The 21,529-nt window shown below is 49.6% G+C and overlaps 1 long non-coding RNA gene across 2 annotated transcripts in view; it reads left to right on the plus strand.

Moving 5' to 3' along the window:
• The window catches only part of LOC111756749 (uncharacterized), an 88,916-nt gene extending 67,947 nt beyond the window's left edge, over positions 1–20,969 (plus strand). Inside the window, exons 2-6 of one of the 2 annotated variants that reach the window (XR_002791162.2) lie at positions 3,083–3,308; positions 5,421–5,483; positions 14,479–14,556; positions 17,715–17,907; positions 20,421–20,969. This is a non-coding gene — a long non-coding RNA (uncharacterized LOC111756749). The remainder of the gene's footprint in view (positions 1–3,082; positions 3,309–5,420; positions 5,484–14,478; positions 14,557–17,714; positions 17,908–20,420) is intronic. The other variant, XR_010048166.1, reaches the window with a different exon arrangement.
• The last annotated feature ends 560 nt before the right edge of the window (positions 20,970–21,529 follow it).

Here is a 21,529-nt window from a genome sequence, read left to right on the forward strand (position 1 = left end):
TTGGCTGGGTGCTTGGTGTCCCCAAATTCCCAGTGGTTTCAGGCCTAGACTGCAGTAGGAATGGCCAATCCACCCCTCAGACCTGTCCATCTCAAAGTCTGGTGCAGCCCCACACCCTTCCTATGGCAGAGGAGGGTCAGTAGCTTCTTAGGATGATCAGGGAGCGTCTAAGGTTCTGGGGTGAAGCTGCAGGTAAGCAGGGGCCTGACAGGACAGTGTATAAACCTTTACACCAACAGCTAATGCCCCCTAGAGTTTCTGCTCAGGCAGAGCACTTCCAAAAGTTCTGCCTTTAAAGGGCCAGACGCCCACCCCTAGGACTGAGGCCAGCCTTCTGCCCCCACATTTCTATTTCTGTGAATTTTTTAGCTCTCCTCCTGGCCCTGTCTTCTCTCTCCCCACCTTCCACAGCCCCATCCCTTCAGACCCATCTACCCCTCCAACCCCATCTGACTGCCAATTGAAAAGGCCTGAAAATAATGTGAAATAATATAGTTTATCACCCAGAGGCTGCTGACAGGCAGCTCGGCCACCTCTGAAAACAGGCGGAGAGGCAGGGAGGGCGAGGAAATTATAGGCTGCACAAAGGAGAAAAAGTTAAAGTGAGAGCTCCATAAAAGAAAGTGGAACTATTATGCTGCAAAATGCCAACTCATTACAAAGCGGCCAAATAAGAGAGAAATACAGCGCTGCCTGTAATAGCAGTTTACAAGGGAACATTGTACAGCAACAGAAGGGACGCTGCTATAATTTGCTCTAACAACTCCAATTATCCCTTTTATTGATTTGGCAACACATTTAATAGGAGTAGCCACACCTCTTCTGTTACAAATCATTAAAGGTGTTGAACGGTGTAATTTTAAAATTGTCCTCCTGCAGTTGTCAGTATGACAGCATAATTCCCCCTGATTTCGGCTATGTAAACACCCAGGCACAGTCATTTCCCCCTTACAAGGCCAGAGATGTGGTCAGCCTGGGTTTTTGTGCAGAAACATCCATTTAATGCGTATCTTTTTTCCCCCCAGCCGGCTCTCCTAATTGCAGCAAGGTTTGGTTTAGTGGGTCCCCCCTCCCCTTTCTTTCACTCTGTTTCCCTTTTTTCTTTCAAAGAGGAGGTGCGTGCGATGGGGGGAGTTGGGAGAGCGAAATAAACAGGCTGTTTGGCCTTCTCTTTCTTCCCCTGGCAGCCTTAATTGCTACTTAAGTCTGGGCCCTGCACTTAACATCTGGAGGGCAGCCCCTGCGCGCGCCCTGCCCGGCCTCGGGAGGCCGCGCGTCCCCGCCCCGGAGCCCCGGCGCGCACACGTGCTCGGCCGGGCGGAGGCGCGCCCGGGTGTCTTCGCACCTGGTCGCTGTGGAGGCTGGCGGGGAGAAGGGACTGCTGGGCCCTGGCACTGGGTGAGCCCCTGGGCCGCAGCTCTGCCCGGGGGAGCCTTTTGTGGGGTTCTTGGCCCTGGGCTGGTCTCCTCCTCCTCTTCCACTACCTCTTCCTCTCTTTCCTCCTCTTCCTCTTCCTCCTCCCCTCTCCTCTCCTTCCTCCTTCCCTCTCCTCCCTTCTCCCTCTCCTTTCCTTCCCCCTCCTCCTCCTCCTCTAGTTCCTCCTTCTCTTCCCCACTTCCACCAGCCTTCCAGCGCCTCAACGTTTTGACATTGTCTGTTGTCTCCGTGGGATCCTAGGTGTAGCTTAGTGAGGAGACCCTCAACAAATATTTACTGAGTGGACGGTGGGAGAAGCCCAAGCAAAGCAGGGGACTGCAGGGCTCTGGTGTTGTGAGGGGGAGAGGGGGCTGGGAGCCAGGTCGGGTGTGGGTTGTGTGGAGAGGCTAGGGCGGACCTAAGACCACTCTACTGGTGTGTGGCCAGAACCAGTATCTTCTGTTCCATCCCTCTTGAAGAGAGGGGCAAACTGCTTCCTGCCAGGAACCAGCAGCTAGAGGGTGTGTTTGAGGAGCCAGAACCCCTTTCCACTTGCACCTCTGCAAAAGCTTGGCTAGTGAGTCTCCTCCTGGCTTGGACTCTTTTTCTGTGTAGGATGGAGCTGAGTGCGGAGCCAGTCAGAGGGGGCTACTTAAGGTGTCTCCAGCTGGCCAAGCAGGTGATCAGAAGGAATTGGGCCAACACCTGTTCTATGGCCCTGTGCTGCTGTGCGCTGCCCCTGGAATTGCGCCCAAACTGCAGCAGAGGGCTTTCAGTTAGACCCAACTAATAGACTGCAAGCTGTTAGGGCTGCAGGATTCCAGATTGGGTGATTGAGGGCTCTGTTCAGGTTAGGAGAGGATCTTACTGTGCTCTTGTCAGCTAACTCTTGGTTTGGGGTAGGGGCTGCTGACCCAAGCTGAAAACAGCCACAGCTGGGTTCTGCCTCTGAGTTTGCGAAGTTGAGCTTTGGCCTTGGTTTCCAAGACTCTCTGGGTCTGGGCCTGGTCTTGGCAGCTTTCACTTTCCTTTCACCTGTCTGCTCACCTGCAGACCTGCTTGCCTTCGGCAAAGTCTGGCTCTTCCCTCCATGCCCCTCAAGGAGAAAATTTAACTCTTTTTGTGCCCCAACCCTGTGTGCCCACAGGGAAAGGCTTGGGGTCTGGTGGGAGGAGGTCCTGGAAGGTCTTGGGTTCTCCTGGACAGCAGACTTGGGGTGCGGGTGTGTGTCTGCTGTCTGAGCACGCCTGTGTGGCTCCACTTCTGCCTTCATCTATCTCAGCGCCTGTGAGACACAAAGCCTCTTCAGGCTTTTCCTTTCCGCCTCTGTTCTAGTGTTTCTCCAGGCCTCTATGTCTCATCTTCATGGGTTCTGTGCAGTGTACGGCCAGTGAGGTTCCCATGCATGCTGTTCTCCGCGAGCTCTGTGAAGGCAAAGACTGTCCTTTATCTCCATATGAGTGCACATAGTAGGTGCCCGATATGGCTGTGGAATAAATGAGGGGACATCAGTGTCTCCCTAGGAATCCTTTTTGTGTCTGTCTCTCTGCCTTTCTTGGTGTCTCTGACTCTCAAAAGCTAGCGGATGGCTGTGCAGAGCAAGGGCTGGCTTATTCTCATGCATGTGTGTATTTCGTGGAGTATTTTTCCCTTTTGTCTTCCTCAGATCTGTTGATCTGCCCGAATGCCTCTCTGCGTGCAGCCCCACATCTCTCTCATGCCTGCTGGTCTCAGACATGGAGCAGAAAGGATGCTGTGCCCCCAAACAGGTGTTCCCCAGCCTGGCTTCCAGATGTGCCCTTCTCTGCAGATGGGTGAGCTCCTCCTGGCCTCCATCACAGGAGGCTGTGAGAGTCTGAAACTGATCACCTCCTTCTCGGCCAAGAATGGGGGTGAGCTGTGGTCCTCTCTATCTTCCTCTCCCTGTGACCCCAATCACAGCACCTGCCCTTGTCTAATTGGCCAGTGTCAGTGGAAGAGGAGAAGGGAATGCTGATGTCCAAGAAGGAAATCCCATTAGGGGAGCCAGAGCCAAGTTATTAGTGGTTAAGATGTAATTGGGGTTGGAGAATAATCTCATTAGATTCATCACGTATTTATGACGCACCCAGCTGTGTGACCTCGGCTGAAGTGCTTCACCTCTCTGATGAAATAAGACCTCAGTGTTTGCCACAGACCTCTGGATTTCTGGATCAGAATCTCCATTGAACTCTGATAACTTGCTCTCTCTTGGGAGGCAGTCACTCATACCCTGCTTCTGAATTATTGTGCAGTTGGCTGAATTCCCTACCTAAGAGGGACACTCCTTGAGATCAGGGTCTTATTTATCCCCACAGGTAAGGGCTTTGCATGTAGGAGGTGGGTTGTCAGTTTTCTAAATAGGTAACTGAGTGCTAAGCATTGTGATTAATAACGAAGATTTAGAATCCCAAGACCCTGCACTTGGACAGTACTGAATTATTTGAGAGAAGATGCCCGTCGCTTGCCAGCTGGGTGAAGCTCAGTGAGCTCCTCCATCTCTTTGTGCCTCTATTTCCACATTAATAGTATGCAAATAATAATGGCTATGGGTTTTGTGAGGATTGAATGTGATCATATGTGTAGTTAAATCCTTAGTGCAGGCTTGGCACTTTTTAGATCCTTAGTAAATGTGTTTTCCTGCTCAGTCCCTAAGCAAAGAACAAGCAGCAGACCCTGTGGATCTCGGAAGGGCTGGGTTTTGTGGATTGAGGCTGGGAGTGCAGCTCTGTATTAGGTGATTAAGATGATGGTTTCCTGTGCCTTGCAGGTTTTTCAGCTTCTTTTTATCTCCTCCCTTTCTCTTTCCTTTCAACACTCATAAAGATGAATAGCAGGTACTCGGAAAGTATCTGTTGAATTAATGAGTACAATGAAGCCTCTTTCTTTGTGGCTAAAGATAACAGATCCCAAACCAGGTTCACCAATTGACCCCTCTGAGATCTTTTAAGCAATCTGCTTTCCTATCTTTCAAATCAAAGGACGCACATTCTGATTTGAATCTGTAGCATTGGGCTCAGAACTAATTTTTTTTTTTTTTTTTTTTTTTTTGTCTTTTTCCTTTTTATCGGTACCGGGGATCGAACTCATGATTGCCTGCTTCCAAGGCAGGCGCTTATGCCACTGAGCTAAACCTCCAGCCCCAAGAACTAATATTTTTTAAAGCTGCCCAAGTGATTCTGGTGTCTGGACAATTTGAGATGTCCTGGTTTCAGAAGTGACCAAGATTATACATAGTTAACGTATATTTGATTTTTTTTTTTTTTTTTTTTGAGACAGGGTCTTGCTCTGTAGTTGAAGCTAGCCTTGAACTCACAGTGATCCTCCTGCTTTGGCCTCCTGAGTATTGGGATTACCACTATGTCTAGCTTAATGTATATTTGAAAATAACTGTTACTTGGTTGTAGGTTACAAATACTCATCATTAAACTGTCATTTCAGCATTGTTAATAAAAACCCACGTTGATATCTGTGTTTGCTCCCATATCTCTTCTAATATCTAGAAGGCCATTTTCGGAGTAACTGTGGAGTCTCAGAGAGAAAGGATGGATACTGAAATGGGACTTGGAGTTGGGACTGAAGGAGGCTGTGGCCTGGACCACAGGTGTGGGGCAGCAGGAAGGTTGGGTGTTACCTGAAAAGTTGCAGGAACAGCTTATCCTTGGGCAGAACTCTGCTTCCATGAGTCTCCAAAGAGCTTTTCCTGGGCTTCTCACTCCTCAGTCAGGAGATGAGATGCAGGAGCTGGGGAAGTGGCTTTATCTGGAGGAAAGACAGGGGTAGGCCAATGACAAAGGAAAAACAATAAACATAGATTCTCTGTGGAGCTTCGAGATGTTTTTGTCCTTTTAGCATCCTTAGTTTATTGTGCCTGCTATGCTTGTCATTACAAGATACTCTATTTTTTGTGACCTGCATATGCCGGGTCCTTACTGTGCGCTAACCCAGCCCTCTAAGATAGAGGTATCGCTGTTTCTGTTTCACAGATGGGGAACCCAAGGCTCAGAGAGATCACTCCCCGAGTTCACACAGCCACTGAGCACTCACAGGTGAGCCCAGATCCCCTGATCCCAAGGCTGTGATGCCCTGCATGGCTTCCTGGGAAGGGCTGCAAGGCAAGGGCTTAGGGAAGCCATTGGAGGCTGAGCCTCTGGCTGAGTCTGGGTCACTGCTTTGGTTTTCGAGTTAACTGAATGGCACAGGCTGGTGGAACCCAGGCAGGGTGAAACAGCTCCCTGGACCATACTCCTGACCTTTTCCTTTGGGTCCTTTCTCCTCCTTCTCACTGCTCGCACCCCCATCCTTTTCCTAAGTGGCCCTTCTTCCAAGTGTGTGTTGGGTGCCCAAGAAGCTCCTGTTTTACATGCCCTCTTCTCCCTGCCCTGTTTTATTGGTATGTTCATTGGTTGATTCATCTGCCAAATCATTCAGCCAGCATTCGGCAGCCTCGGCTAGGCACTGTGCTGGCCTTAGGCACCCAGAGGCAAGAAGCATAGGTGCCCTCAAAGAGAGAGTAGTGAATTTAGTGTCAGTACATGGAGATCAGCACTCCACAGGCAGCAGGAAAGGAGAAAGGGAGGAGCCAGCTTCCAACTTTGTCTTATGAAAACTGCTCCTTGTGACAAGGGTCAGGATGAAACGGCTAACAATGCCTATGGTGTAGAGGTACACTGAGATGTCCAGTTGATTAGTTGTGCGGGCCACTGACTTGTGAGGGCTCCCCTCCTCTAATTCTCTATCCCTAGGGCCCCTCCGAAGGTTTCTTTATTCTCAGTAATTTTGAGGTCCCTTGCAATGACCTGGTCTTTAAGAAGGGCTCCTTTAGATCCATCTCAGCCTTTCTCTATTGCTGGTCTCAATGCACAGCCCCTGTTCTAAACAGCCCCATCCTTGCCCTGGGTTGGAGGGACCACATTTGTCCCTACCCTGGCAGCTGCAACTTAATGGGGAAGAGAAGGTGTGCTCACCTTGCGTGCTTGACAGCTCTCACTAGAGTCCAGGCCTCAAGAGAAGAGAAGGGAGGAAATGAGGGAGGGAGGAAGAGAGGGCTAAGGACAGGCCTTACCAGTAGGGGGATGAAGTAAACAAGGCCCGCGGGTTGAATGAGCCCAGGCTACACCTTCCAGAAAGACAGCAGCCGGAACCCTCAGCAGGAACAAGACTCCCAACCTCAATGGCTTCCCCTCCAGTCCTTAGATGGGCTGCCCCAAGCCAGGTCAGGGCTGTGCGTGTCCACCAGGGGGGACAGCATGGGTGGGTGGGGGCGCATTTCCGAGGTCTCAGAGGCCCAGGGGTTAAGCCGGCAGCAGAAAAGTTTGTGGTGTCAGCCCTTTTCTCTCGGCTCCCTCCAGCCCCCCCCCCTCCGGCCCCCAGCCCCATCCTCTGCTCCTGGCCCCCTCCTCCTCCCTTTTCCATTTGGAAGAAGGAGGCTTGCTGTCTTTGTATTTTAACTGTAGCAAAAAGATTAAATTGTTTACGAGCCGGGAGCCTCGGCTGGCTGGATGAGCCGGAAGAGACAAAGATAGACATTCTAATTCTCCCCTGTTCTCCGGGCCTCCGTCCCCCTGGCTGCTGCTAATTCTTTTATCTGCCCCCAACACTCCAGGCATTATGTGCATTCATAAAAAAGGGGGGGGGGGAGTGGAGAGAGCCCTCGCCGAAGCCAGCAAAATTACTGTTCTCTGCGCGGCTTCTCCGATAGCAATCTCTTGAATGCTGATTACTTTTCCCCCCTCTCCCCTGCCCCCTTCCCCCTCCCCAGCACCCAACATAAGTTGGTCTTTAACCCTTTATCTTTAGCAAGCAGAAAGACACGAAAACATCTCACTCAGTGGGTGGAAAAAAAAAAGCAAACGGGTGGGGGAGGGAAAGGGGAAAAAAAAAAAAACCCAGCACAGAGAAGAATTACTGTTATCTCCCCACCAGAAGAGGAACAGCAGAGATAAGGGAAGCCTGAAGAATTAAAAGAAACGCAGCGTTGGGGGCTCTAAATTCACGCCGAAGCCGGTTGTATTTGTCTGTCACGGGGGTTCATAATTTTCCGAGGTTGTTTTGATAGACTTATTGTGCGGACTGCATAGAAAACTCATCAGCATTTGTTGCCTCTGAGCATTATTGTCAGAGGTAACTGCGTGTCTATAGACTGGGGGAGATAATGGCTGAAGTAGAAAGCAGATAAAGCGGGGCTCTTCTCATTAAGGACTATCTCGGCCTCCGCAGACCGGCTGGGATTGAGGGACTGGGGCGGCAGCGTGGGGCATACATTATGCCAGCAAAAGCTGAAGGCGGTCATTACCGCAGCCTCGTGCACCCCAGGGCCCTTGATGAATGGCCCAGAGGGGCTGTGTCGTCAGGGCCCTGGCTGGGGCACTGGAGGGTGCCTGGGCCTGCGGAGCTGGGGGAGGGGGGTTGTGAGGAGCAGTGTGGGGGCGGGGCGCTTCTTTGGTTCCAATCCCATATTGCACACAAATGGGGAAATCGAGGTCTGGAGAAGGAGAGGGGACAGAGTGTGCCTGGTGGGGAGGGCACTGCAGGTTCCTGTGATTCTGGGTTCTTCACTGGGGTCCTCTCCTCATAGATGGAGTTGTTATTAGTATCCCACAGCCTCCCGCAGTGCTCCTGGAGATGTGAGGAGGGGGGGTCACATGCGGGTCATAGACTCCAAATACCTACAACAGGTGGGCTTCTCCCTTCCTACTGGGAATCCTGTCCTACTGAGAGCCCAGGCATTGGGGGTGCCATGAGCACATTTTGCAGGGCACCCCAGACAGAAAGACATTGCACATATTATTCTCTTCTCTCCATTGGCCAAGGTACCACTCTCCTCCTAGCCTATGCACCAAATAAAGCCAGCAACAGGGAGTGGCAGTGCCCTCATGTCAAGCCCTAAAGCCAACTGGGGGCCAAGCACAGGGTGGAAAAGTAAAGCTGGGGCCCCTGCTGTGCCCTTTGCCCTTGTGTCAGAAGGGGACAATACAAGGGCTGATGAGGTCCTTTGTGTGAGGTTTGTTAGCACAACACCTGGACTACTACCTGCTGGTAAAGCTGCTCTCATCTTTACAATGACTGCTCCTTGGGTGGCCCCAAGTACTGTGCAGCTCAGTACTTCCCCCTTCACCTGGCCCTGGGGCTGGGGCTCTGAAGGAGGATATTTTAGCTTGGACCCTGCTTCCACAAAGATGAGGTCTTGGTGTTGCCAAGTGTCCCTCCTGCTCATGAGAAACCGAGGCCCAGAGAAGAAAGGCTTGGCCCAGGGCACACTACAGGCCACGGGCAGAATAGACAAAGAGCTAGGTCTTGCTGAGGCTGGGCACTTGCTTTCTATTGCAGCACCCTGCCTGCTGGGCTGCTTCTGCCTGGGAAGCCAGCCAGGAAAGAGAGCACTGGTGCATGCAGCTTGAGGGGACTTGGGGGACCCAGAGCCCTACCACTGATCTCAAGAGCCCTGAGCCCCTATCTGAGGACGTTCCAGTCTGCAGCCTCCTCCAAATGGCCTGGGCCAGCCTCGGGAAAGTGAGCGCTTTAAGCAGTTGATTGATCTGTATCTGGTTGGACTCAGGGTGCTGAACAAGGAGCTCAGGGATTTAGTGATGGGTGGATGAAATCAGGAGGGAAAGGGGCCCCCAAACAGACATGGAGGACTGTAGAGGGTCATCCTGGGGTGGGCGTGCTAGCCACAGACTCTTCAGTATGACAAGTGGGAGCCACCCTGGCCCTTTAGGATTGAGGAAAACCAACACAATATGAACTCTAGTTTTAGCCAAGGTGATAGGTGTCCGTGAGAGAACCACAGTGAGGGAGGAGCCAGCACTTTCCAGAAGGGGAGAAGAAGGTCAAGGGAACAGAGTCAAGCCCTGAAGGTCAGAAATCGGACCGAGTGGGGAAGGGCATCCCAAGGGGATGGACATCCTTGCAGAGAGCTGGAAGCAAGGAGGAGCAGGGAATGGCTCTTTGGGAACAGTCTAAGTTAGCAATGTGCAGGTTTGGGGGCTGGGGGAGAGTTGGGTCATGCTGGAAAGGGCCTTGAACACCAAGGAGGTGGGAGACAGGACTTTAGCCTGCACACAGCTTGGAACTCTCACATCCTGGAAAATCATTGCATCTTTGTAACCCCCGGCCCTCTGCATCCTCTGCTGCTAGTTTGGTGAAGGGCTAATTCCTGCTGGCCGAACTTGGCAGAAGTGGCAGAATGCACCGAGGAAAGAACATAGACTCTGGAACACCGGGATCTCATGGATTTGGAATGAAATCTCCCAAGACTCAGTCCTCTAGTCTAGAAAGTGAAGACAATTCCCATATGGCAGGATTCCTGTGAGAATTATCAGGCTGGGGTGGAGAACTGGGCATGCCGTCCTGCACAAACACCATCCCCACCTGTCCTTGCTCCGCATGCTGGCATGCTGCCACCTGACACCTCTGCCTTTCACCCTGCACCCCTGCAGAGCTCACCTGTGGGTCTCCCCAGACAGCCACATGGGCTCATTCACTTGTCTCCCACCCACGCAGTCCTCCTCCCTGGCTTTTTTCCTGCTGTGGATGTCCTGGCATTGGTTCCAGGCAGCCTTTCTTGGCAGAACATCTGGTATTCGTATCCTAACCCCTGATCAGAAGTACCCGCCAGCCTGCCCTTGCCTTGGCCATCCTCTCTGAATGGCACCTACCCTGCCTAGACCACAGACTGTCCCCTAGTCAACCTGGCCTTCCACTCCAGGCCCGGCACTTGTCCACATCCTGGTCCTGCCCCTGTAACATAACTAGCTCATGGGAGCTCCTGGTCCCTGGATGATCTCAGCTCAGGCTGGTGAAGGGTGAATTCAAGCCATTCTGGAGGTCAGGGGTCTTTGAATTGCGACGGTGGCAGGTGCAGCCCAACCTAGTAGAGAGAGGATGACTGAGACTTGGCTGAACCTGGTCTAACTGGCTATGCGGCTGGCTGCGTGCAAGACACTCCCCCACCCCCACCCCTCCGCACCTCAGATTACTCCCTAGTAATGGGAGAAGATGCATCTGTACTGCTTGCTCTGGCGCTCACAGTCTTTGATTCTGAGGAAAGGCCAGGAAGCTCTGCAGTCAAAGTCTGTCACTCCTTCCTCAGTGGCAGTGAAGGGGCAGCAGAGAAGCCATGCTAGCACAGCCCCGCCCCTGGCTGATTCCGAGGCACCCACCGCCCTCTGTGGGATTTACAATGGGCTGAATTCATTTGCATGACAAAATTGGCTCGGGTATCCAAGTGTTGCAGGAAGACAAGTGTAACATTACGAAGAACAAGCAGCCTGGAGGAAGGTTACTGCTGACAATGAGGGAACAAGCCGCCCGCCCACCCGCTGTCTCTGCCAACCTTTCATCCACAGGCGTGGGGGCTATCCAAGGGCGGTGGCAAGGCTGGGGAGGAAAAATTCTCAGGACTGGGAGGTGGTTGGAGGGCTGTTATGGAGGAAACGGGACTTTTGCTTCTAGCTTCTTCTCGCTCTTGGGTGAGGGTTTCTTTTGCTATGTCTAAATGCCTCCACTGGTTCACTGGCCCCAAGGGATCACTTCAGTCTTAGAACCTGGCAACACAAGAACTTTTCAAAGCTGCTATCCATGCACTTATCTACTTACCTACTCGTTCATTCATCCACTCACTCATCCCACATCTAACATCTATTCCCACCTAGCCATGTACCATCCATCCATCCATCCATCCATCCACTCGCTCATTCACCTCCCTATCCAACCCATCCATCCACCTCTTCACTCACCATTATATCGGTCCACCTGCCCACCCCCTCACCCACTATATTCATCTCTTTACTACTCCATCTGCTCACTCATCTTCTCTCTACCCTTGTATATCTGAGCCCATCTTGTCTGCTCATTAACTCACCCATCCTGTCCTCCATCTAGCTAACAAAAACACTCTGGACATTTTTTATGTGCCGAGTTACAGGGCTGAGCATGGCTCTGGACTATATCTTTCTCATGTATAAGGATCACAGGATGTCCTTCTCAGGGTTGGACCTGGCCAGGAGGAAGTGCTATACAAATGTTTTCTACTGCTAACCTTACTAGGCACTGGGGAATCTAAGGGTAAGTAAGACATGCTGCTGGCTCCAGGGATATCACATTTGTCTAGGGGGAGGGGGTGTCAGAAAAGTGGTGTTAAAGTCCCAGGTGGGGTGTACCATACTTCAGGGCTTGTGATGGGATCAGACCTTGGGCATCCCATCTCAGTTAAGACTGCTTGAGAGAAAGGTGGGTATGAAAGGTATTATTAGTATTAGTTGCCCTGTGTTACGGCTAGGAAACTGAGGCTTAGGAAAGTTAAGGATTGCCCCAGCCACACTGCTGCAAAGACACGTGGTCTGAAACACTTTGTCTTCTGATTTGTGGACTGTCCAGTGGCCTGGATCTTGCTTCCTTTGGGTAATAAAGTAAGGCTACTCAAAAGCCCAACAGTCCCAAGTTGGATAAGCAGAACTATGGTGTCCAGCTCCCTGGAGGAAGAGACTGGTTTAGGTATCGTAGGAAAAGAGCCATGGGCATGTTCTAAGCCCCTCACTGAGAACATTGGAGAGTGGGTGCCCACCAGATATGGTAGGCCAGCTCAGGGGACTAGACTGGGCTGTGGGCATCCACTTGACTTTGGAGCTGAGGGGCAAACGGTTTCTTTCTCGCTGTGGTGTGGGAAACACCAAGTGTGTCTGACATCAGCATAAACTATGGACCCTGCTGGACTCATCTGAATGGAGATGTACTCCCTATAGTCCCATGGAGCGGGGGTGAAGATCAACCAGGGCAGCTGCAAAACAGCATATTTGATCATAACCATTAGTTCCTCACTCCCAGAACTGCTTCTGGTGGAGCAGTCATTTCTTTGTCATTAAGAGTACTAAGATATTAGCCAGGCCAGGTAAGTGCATGCCTGTAGTCTCAGCACTCTGGGAGACTGAGGCGGGAGGATCACAAGTTGGAGCTCAGTTTGGGCAACTTACCAATTTAGCAATAGTCTGTCAAAAAAAAAAATGCTGGGGATGTCGCTAAGTGTGGAGCATGATGACACAAGAGGATCACATGGGAACCTGGGAAATTAGTTTTCTTTCTTTCTTTTTCTTTTTTTTTTTGTACCAGAAGTCAGATTCAGAACTTCTCGACTACTAATCAGGTGTGTGCTGATGAGCTATATCCCTAACCTCCAGCTTGGGAAATTTAACAAGAACCTATTTCAGAAAATGGGGTAGGAAGGGGCAAGATGTATGTGGTAAAGTACTTACCTAGCATGTGCAAGGTGCTAAGGTATTAGTATTAGTTTTAGTATTAGTATTAGTATTAGTTTTAGAATGTGGCCTTTCGAGCGTTTTAGACCTGAGTTTATATGTCCATGTTGGGTAATACTATCTGAATGACTATAGATAAGTCACCAGACTTTTCTGGCTGGCTGAAAAATAAGAATAATACATCCTTCATAATATTTTGTGAGAACTAAGTAATAACCAGCAAATATGTATAGCATGATTAGTAAGTTAATCTTCCTCACATCAAAGTCATGAGACAGAGCCTTGTAACTTTGTAAATTAACCTTTCATTTTAGAATTAATTAATTAATTATTTTTGAGACAGGGTTTCACTATGTAGCTCAGGCTAGCCTCGAACTCATGACAGATTTCCTGCCACAGCTCTCAAGTGCTGGGATTTTGGCACATGCCACCATGCCCAGCTGGAATAATTTTAGATGTAAATAATTTCAGAGACGTTGCCATGATAGCACAGATAGTGCATCTAAGCCCCTCACCCAGTTGTTATTATCTTGTGTCACTGTAGTATGTTTATCAAAACCAAGAAACCAACATGGTGGGTCCTTTTTTCATTATCCCCACTTCACAAACGAGGTTCTGGGCGAACAGAGGAACTGGGTTTATAGCATAAAGTCGTACTGCATTAGGGTACAATCAGCAAAACTCAGTGTGGGAAGCAGGCTGGAGAACGTCCAGTACGGATGCCTTTCCTGTTCCTGGTTGACCTGGGCCCTGGCCTCTGCCTGTGTCTTGCAGGCTCATAGCCAGGAGGCAACTGGACAGACAACCCAGGGAAGACCATGGTAAAGAGCAAAGATTGGCTCTGATCAGTGCATAGCAGCACACAGTAGGTGCTCAGTAAAGATTGGTTGACTAAGTTAATGCATGAGTGAGTGAGTGAGGAGGCAGAGCACATTCTGCTTTGCATGAGGACTGAATTCAGACACGTGAGGCAGGAGGATCACCACGAGTTCGAGGCCACCCTATCCTACATAGAGCATTCAAGGCCAGCCTGAGATGCATAGTGAGACCCTGTCTCAAAAAACCAAACCATCAACCAATCAAATGAAAAACATAGACTGGAATTCCAAGGTGACCATTTTTCTTTCACGAGGCTTCCTTCCTCCCCAGAGAAACTGGAAGCACCAATGTGTATCCTGCACACAGTAGGGCTCAGTGGGTGATGCCTTTTTCACTATCTTGGTTCTCTTGTTTACAGGAGGAGTTGTTGGTGGCCACTAGGACGAGGAGAGGACCTCGTCTGTCTTTGCCCATCAAATAGGCAGGGACTATACAGGGAAACTCATAGGTGATGTCACCCTCTAGATGCTCGTAGCTCCCAGCACAGTATGGAGTTGGCCATGTTGATTTCCAAGGTTTTTCTAGGCTTGGGAATCCGTATGTCTAAAAATCAATCATTTTCTTTTTCTCAAATGACAGTCTTTCTGGTTTCCACAGCTTGGTACTGGGAAAGCACCAGGCCTTTCCTAAATGGCGGCGTTTGGCTTCACCTCCTCTCTGAGGCGGAGCCTGGAAGGATTTTCAGGGAGGAGCCTGTGGAGCACTGGGGTCTCTTCCGACCCCGTCATCACTCCATTTCCACAGCCACTTAAGTGTGTGAGTGGGAAGTACAGCAAAGAACCACCGTGTGGAAGTGGGCTGCAGGGGAGGGGGGACACTTGGATGAGGTCCTTGGCTCTGTGGAGCCCCGTCACACACACCTTGTCTTCTTCGCTCACAGCTGTTCCTCCTCCCTCCCTTCTGTATGCAGGACGGTTAGTGACAGCACTGTGTGGCCATGGCCTGTCCTGCTGCGGTCTTCATGGGAAGCCTGTACCCTCCTGCTCAGGTCTGCAGTGGCATTTATTCCAGCAGCAATTCTCAACTCTGGGGATTTTAAAACATGCCCAGAAATTCTGACACAATTTCTGACCAATTCTGGGCACTGATTCCAGGGAGGTTCCAGGGTGTACCTTGTAGGGAAGACTACTGCAGCTGGTTATCTGCGTGCCCCTCTGCACGAGGTGGGCTCCCTCACAGGCTTGGACACTCGCTTCTCTGTCTGCCCAGTAAGGGGGCCTGCTGGAGGGCAGGATCTTACCAAGCATCATAGCTGAGCACTCAGCACAGGGCCCTGCCCCACGAGGCTCCCAATGCCCTCTTTCGAGGAGAAAAGTACCTGAGCCTGAGGTCCAGAGCCAGGATCCACCAGGGGCTGGTAATTCTGTGGCAAACTGATGATCATAAAGGCAAATCTCAGTGGCACTGCCTGAGTGAGTACTGGTCCATGCAGGCATTTTCTTTTGGACTTTTCTGGGTTCTTTCCATTATTCCTCACTGGGAATAAGGCACTTTGCTCATTTTACACAGGTTGAGGGATGTGGGGGTACAGTCTTGGTGAGGGCGAGAGACTACTTACCAGGAACTAAAACTGGGCAAACTTATCTAGAAAGAGATGGGGGGAGAGAGAGAGGAAGAGGAGAGCAGGATGACAGAAAGGGTGTGGGGATTTTCAGCAGGTTTCAGGATCCCTGCCAACAGGCGCCGGACTACAATTCCTGGTGCCTGTGCCCGGCCAGCTGCAGATGTTGGATTCTCCTTAGCACCTGGACACTGGGGAGGGGCACCCTCGGGAGGCGGCGAGTGGGGATGTGATGACGCAGTGGCCAGAGTCCATACTGGCCACTGGGGTGACCTCAGTGAAGAGCTGCCCCCTTTGGGATCTCATTCCTCTTTTCTGTCAAGTGAGGGCTCTGGCTCCAGGACTGAGCAGATCTGGATCCAGCTTCTGTGAGAATCCCAGTGGCACTGCTTCCTGAGTGAGGGTCCCCGCAGAATTGTCGGTAGCCCCATGCTTCTACTGTCTGTCTCTGGCATGAATGCATTTCTAAATGTGAGGACATAAAACGCGCATGCCCAGCCTTGGGTCACTAGCTGAGCCCACAAATCAGGAAAGTAGGGAGCATAGAAAGTTCTCGGTTCAGGCTGTTTTTTTTTTTTTTTTTTTTTTTTGTATTTTTACCGGTACCAGGGATCGAACTCATGACTGCCTGCTTGCAAGGCAGGTGCTTATGCCGCTGAGCTAAATCCCCAGCCCCGGTTCAGGCTGTTTTTGACAGCAGCAGCAGCAGCAGCATGGTTGTGTTGCTATTATTCTTGTTTTTATTTTTTGGTACCAGGGGATCGAACTCACGACCTTGCAATTGCCAGGCAGGTGCTGTGCTGCAGAGCTATGTCCCTGGCCCGCGTTGTTATTATTCTTATTACCACAGGAACAATGTCAATCATGTTCCAAGCACTGTACTAAGTGCTTTTATAAGTCACTTAACCCCCACAGCCACCCAGAGATGAGATGACTGATGTTCTAAGAACACACAACTGCTCACATCAGCCAGACTGCCCCACTTCCAGACTCCACCAACCAGAACTGGCCCGATGTGGGCTATCAGAGGAAGAGGCTGCTTCAGGGTCAGGAGGAGAAAGGAGGAAGCAATTATTTAGCACCTATCCTGTTCTAGTGATGAAATTTAATCTTTAAAACTGGCATAAGCGGTTTGGGCTAATTACTCTCAATGTAGAGATGGGGAAACTGTGGGTCAAAGAAGCTCTGTAAGTTACCTATTGCCACATGGTAGAGCAGAGCTGCCCACATTGATGGGCTTGACCCCAGGCCTTAGAGCCAGAGCCTTCTCAGACTGCAGCTACGCTGGGGGTGTGTGCATGTGTGTATGTGGTGTGTGAGTCTGAGTATGTGTATGTGTATGGGAGTGAGCATTTGTCTTCTTCTTCCCACTGAACCAAGAACAGATTCAGGGAGTGAGAGAGAAAGACAGACAGACAGAGACAGAGAGACAGAGAGAGGACTGGAGGGGAGAGGGAGAGGGGTGTCTGTGTGTTTGGCCAGGAGCAGGACTTTATTTCCTGGACTTGATGCACAGGGGCACTGTCTGCAGGGGATGGGGTGGGAGTCACCTTGGAATGCTTGAGAACTGAACCAGAAGGAGGGCAGGACAGCCCAGAATGCTGCCCTCAGCCCTCATCCTCAGGGTGAGGATAAGTGGCCCCAGGGAGCCTGGCTGAGGACCTTCTAACTAGCTTGTTGCCATGGAGATGCTGACTGTAAATACCAGCCTGGGAACAGCTCCAGCCTGCAGGTCTGGGGGGTGTGTTTGTCTAGGAAGGGAACAAAGGGCCCTCCCACCCCACCTGTCCCCTATTTAAATCAAAGTTCCTTCTAATTCTCCTCAGGAAGCTCTCCAGGTCAAGGGTCATGGTTGTCTCCCCCTTCCTGACACTAGGGACAGCAGGTCTCCTTGCAGCCAGGTCCCCAGAGCAAGAAGGAAACACATGCATCTCACAGCCACCTGTCATCCAGACAGTAGGCCAACCCCACCCAGAGACCAGACCCTGCTGATGCTGGGGACACCAGTGGAGTAGGACTTGTTCCCCAGGAGCAGAACAGCCAGCTCTTGCATGGTTCAGTCTACCAGGAGTCAGAGCATCTGAGGGTTTGTGTTAATGTCTCAGCATGAAAAATTTCAAATATTACAAACAAGGGAGAGTAAACTCTCTAAACTTTGAGTGCCCTCATTCATTTGCAATGATTATCAGCATTGCCCATCTTGTTTCCCCTGGGCCCCTGCCTCTTTTCCTTTCCCTGGGGTAGTGAAAGCAGATCCTAGGGATGGGTCATTTCACCTGGAATTACTTTAGTTCCGCTCACTGGGATCACAGCTGACAAACTGAAGAGGGGCCACAGTGATGGAGCTCCTCTGATGCCCGGCTCATCCTACCCTGTCCCTTTGTTACACATGGAAACACTCTCCAGAGTGAAGGGCAGCCATGTGGCAGGCGTTCTCTGTTACAGCTTTGGAGTCACCAGGGCCTGATGGCTGGATGCCTATGATTTAGAAAGATTTGGAAGTGGAGACTGGTTAAAGGGGTGAGTCTCTGGGAGGGGGTGGTTCCTGGAAGGATTTATCTGTCTCCTTTCTCTCTCTGCTGCAGGGCTACCGAGGGAAGAGCAACTGTCTTCTGCCACGCCTTTTCTCCATGCTATTTCTGCCCGAGGTCAGCTGACTTTGAACTGAACCCACTGGAAACACGAGCCAGAATAAACTTCTCTTCCTTTAAGTCATAGGCGTCGGGTATTTTGTCCCTATGATGGGAAAATGACTAATAAAAATGCCTGCGGTTTGGGGTGAGTTATTTTGCAATATAGGCCTCAGTCTCTTCCTACGCCAAAGATACATATCTTTTCTAAGCTTATTAGGAAGAGTGAGCGCAATTCTGTACTTCTGAGTACTTGGCAAGGCGTTAGTAAATGGTGGCAGTGATCATGCAGTTTTCTGTATCACATATGAGGAAACTGAAGTTCAGAGGGGAAGGGACTTGTCTAAGGCGACACAGCTCAGTGTCGAGCACAGGTCTCCCGGGTGCTCCGGGATATCTTTCAAAACAGCCTCTCAGCTCTGGGCCTGTGGGAAACCTCGAGGCTGCTGGATTTTATGCAGAATCCAAGGCCCGAGGCTATGGGACAGGGTCAGAGACGGTGGTCACCCTGTTTGGAAAATTGACCCTCTTTATCTCTGCCCTGGGTTGCAAGCCCTGAATCTAAGGTTGTGACTGCTACATTATAAGTAGCATTTAGGTGAGATATAAAACGCCACTGCATAACTAAATAGAGGACCAGCAAGGAAATAGAAGATTTGGGCTGGGGATTTAGTTCAGCGGCATAAGCGCCTGCCTTGCAAGCAGGCAGTTGTGAGTTTGATTCCTGGTACTGATAAAAAAAAAAATAGAGGGCTGGGGATTTAGCTCAGTGGCATAAGCGCCTGCCTTGCAAACAGGCAGTCATGAGTTCGATCCCTGGTACTGATAAAAACAAAAAAAACAAACAAAAAAAAAATATAGGAGATTTGAACATCATTTAAACCAAGCTGGCCTAACAGGTACTATTTTCTAGTATCTAGTGATTCAGTAAACTCCACCTAACCATAGTAGAATACATATTCTTCCTATGTGCATGTGAAATATTCTCCAGGATAGATCATATTTTAAGATGCAAATCAGGTTTCAATAAATTTTAAAAAATTGAAATCATACAAGGTGTGTTCTGATGACAGTGTACAATAAAAATGGAAATTATGTATGCCCATGTTTATAGCAGCACAATTCATAATAGGTAAATCTTGGAAGCAGCCTGTATGTCCATCAACAGATAAGTGGATAAAGAAAATGTGATATTTACACCCAGTAGAGTATTACTGTGCTATAAAGAAGGGTAAACTTGAGCCATTTGTAGGAAAATGGGTACACCTGGGGACCATAAGGTTAAGTGAAATAAATCAGACACAACATGCTTAAATATTGCATTGTTTCTCTTACATGAGAAACCCACACTATAAATATTTTTATTTTTATCGGTACCGGGAATCGAACTCACGACTGCCTGCTTGCAAGGCAGGTGCTTATGCCGCTGAGCTAAACCCCCAGCCCCTCCCCACACTATAAATAAAGAGCAAACTAAAACATAGATAACAGGAAACAGAGCAGAGATCATTCTCAAATGGGAAAGTGATCAAGAGATGGAGGGAGACTGGAAGGAAGGGAAAAGAGAATTGAGATGTGTTATGTAGGTGTACTAACTTCCCACAAGGCATGTACTCATTGTGTACTGCAAATGGTACTAATAAAAAATATAAAAAGCAATCAGAAGTCAAGAGTGTTTTAGTTACTTTTCTTGTTGCTGAGACAAAATACCCAACTTTTAACCTATTTCAGCTCACAGACTGTAGAAGTTTCAGTCCATAATCAGCTGGCTCCAAGGCAGGCTGGCATGGCAGAGGGGCATCCCGGAGGAGAAACAGGTCATGGCATGGCAGCAGAAGGCAGGAAGCAAGTCTGCCTTTCCCTTTTAGCCCGAACAGGCTACAGGCCTTTTGGTGGTGCCACCCACACGGGGGGGGGGGGGGCGGCAGGCTTCTGTTTTTAGTAAATCCATCCACTCACTCCCAGAATTATACTATTTCCCATCAGTGGACCAATTTAGTGTCACACACCCTTAATCCCAGCACCAAACACCTTAGGTCTAGTCTGTTTTGAAAGACCCCACCCATGCCCACATGAGGCTTTGGGGGGAACATCTAGGTAAAAGCCATAACACAGGGATGAACTAAATTTGGAAAATTCATAAAAACATGGAAACAACACAAAACTAATGTGTCAAAAAATAAATCTCAAGGGAAAGAAAACATACTTGGAGTTGAATAAAAATTAAAACACAACATCTCAAAACTTAGGGGATGCAGCGAAAGCAGTGCTTGGAGGGAAATGTATAGCTGTAGGTGCCGCCTTGAAAATAGATCTCATGTCAAGACTCTCCAATGTATAAGAAAAAGAAGAACAAAGTAAACACGAAGTGAACAACAACAACAAAAAAGATTAGAGTGGAGATAAATGAAACCAAGGAGACGGACAGCAGAGAAAAATCAACAAAGCCGAAAGTTGGTTCTCTGAGAAGTTTAACAAAATTTAGAAATATTTATATAGACTGACCAAAAGCAAAAGCAAAACAAAACAAAGCAACCTAAAACCAAGTACCAGAAATGTTACCTGCCACTGTCTTCAGGGGGGGCAGAGTTTAAGAGGGTGGAACCGCGGTGCTAACTTTTCATAAACCCTTAAAGTCCGCTTTTACGGCTTTTCTATCAGGTATGACTCTTGGACCGCCTGGTCCAGAATCAGAACAGCGTCAGTCTCCCAGCAGCCCCTACTGCGCCAGCTATACCTCCGCCTCCCTGAAGACAGCCGACTGTTACAGTGGGAGCTCCTGCTTTCCCTCCACGTTTTGCCATCTCCAAATGAGAGTTTCGTTCACTTTACGCTTTGGACTTTGTGTGAGCCATGTTATACAGCAGCCCTTCTTTTAGGTCTGGCTTCTTATATTTCACCTGTGTGCTGGGATCCTTCACACTGTAAGATGGAGCCAAACTTGGCTCATTTACTTTGCTGTATTGTATTCCATTTCAAGAGCATGCCATAGTTTTTATCTAGCTAAGCTGTGGATGGAATAGGTTATTTTAAAAATAAAAAGTCACATGCATAGGGGCTGGGGATTTAGCTCAGCGGCATAAGCGCCTGCCTTGCAAGCAGGCAGTTGTGAGTTCGATCCCCGGTACCGATAAAAAAGAAAAAGACCAAAAAAAAAAAAAAAAGGCACATGCATGGAGGTAAATTGACTAAAATATTTAAAAATGCAAAATAAAAGAGAAACTTAACAAATGTTAGTTTAATTTTCATTCCGGACCCTCCCTTTCTTTTTTTCTGCTTCAGCCAGGAAGGCAGCCTGTCTCCCAGGGGAAAATAGGCCACTTAGATATAAGCCCAAAGGGATGGAATCTGAGAGCTAGCCGCACTCAGGTGGAGCGTGCTTATCAGTTCTCCTCCCTGTATGCGCAGCCTCAAATGGGGGAGGCCACACAGGGAGCAAAACCACACTGTCCCTTTCACCTGGGGCTCACAGCTTTCCAGTGTGCAGGCGAGTTCCCCCCAGGCAGCCCGGCAAGGTCACGTGCTCAGGGTCACACACGTGGGCACTTGGGCATGTCCCAGAGGTGGCAGCACCTGTGGGCGCCTGGCCAGCAAGCCAGGTCTATGCATGGAGAAGTTGGTGGAAAAGAGGGGAAGGAGGGGGGAAAAATCCCCTCATTTCTGAAGAAATGTCCCAGATTAGATTTGTAAATCAAAAACCAATATATAACATGCAAGAATTGATCTGTTTTATATTCCTCAGTTACATTTTTGTGAAGCACATTTAGAAG

The sequence above is a fragment of the Cavia porcellus genome, unplaced genomic scaffold (assembly GCF_034190915.1).
Source record: "Cavia porcellus strain 051 isolate PalLab524CR breed Dunkin Hartley unplaced genomic scaffold, mCavPor4.1 scaffold_6, whole genome shotgun sequence".
Lineage (NCBI taxonomy): Eukaryota > Metazoa > Chordata > Mammalia > Rodentia > Caviidae > Cavia > Cavia porcellus.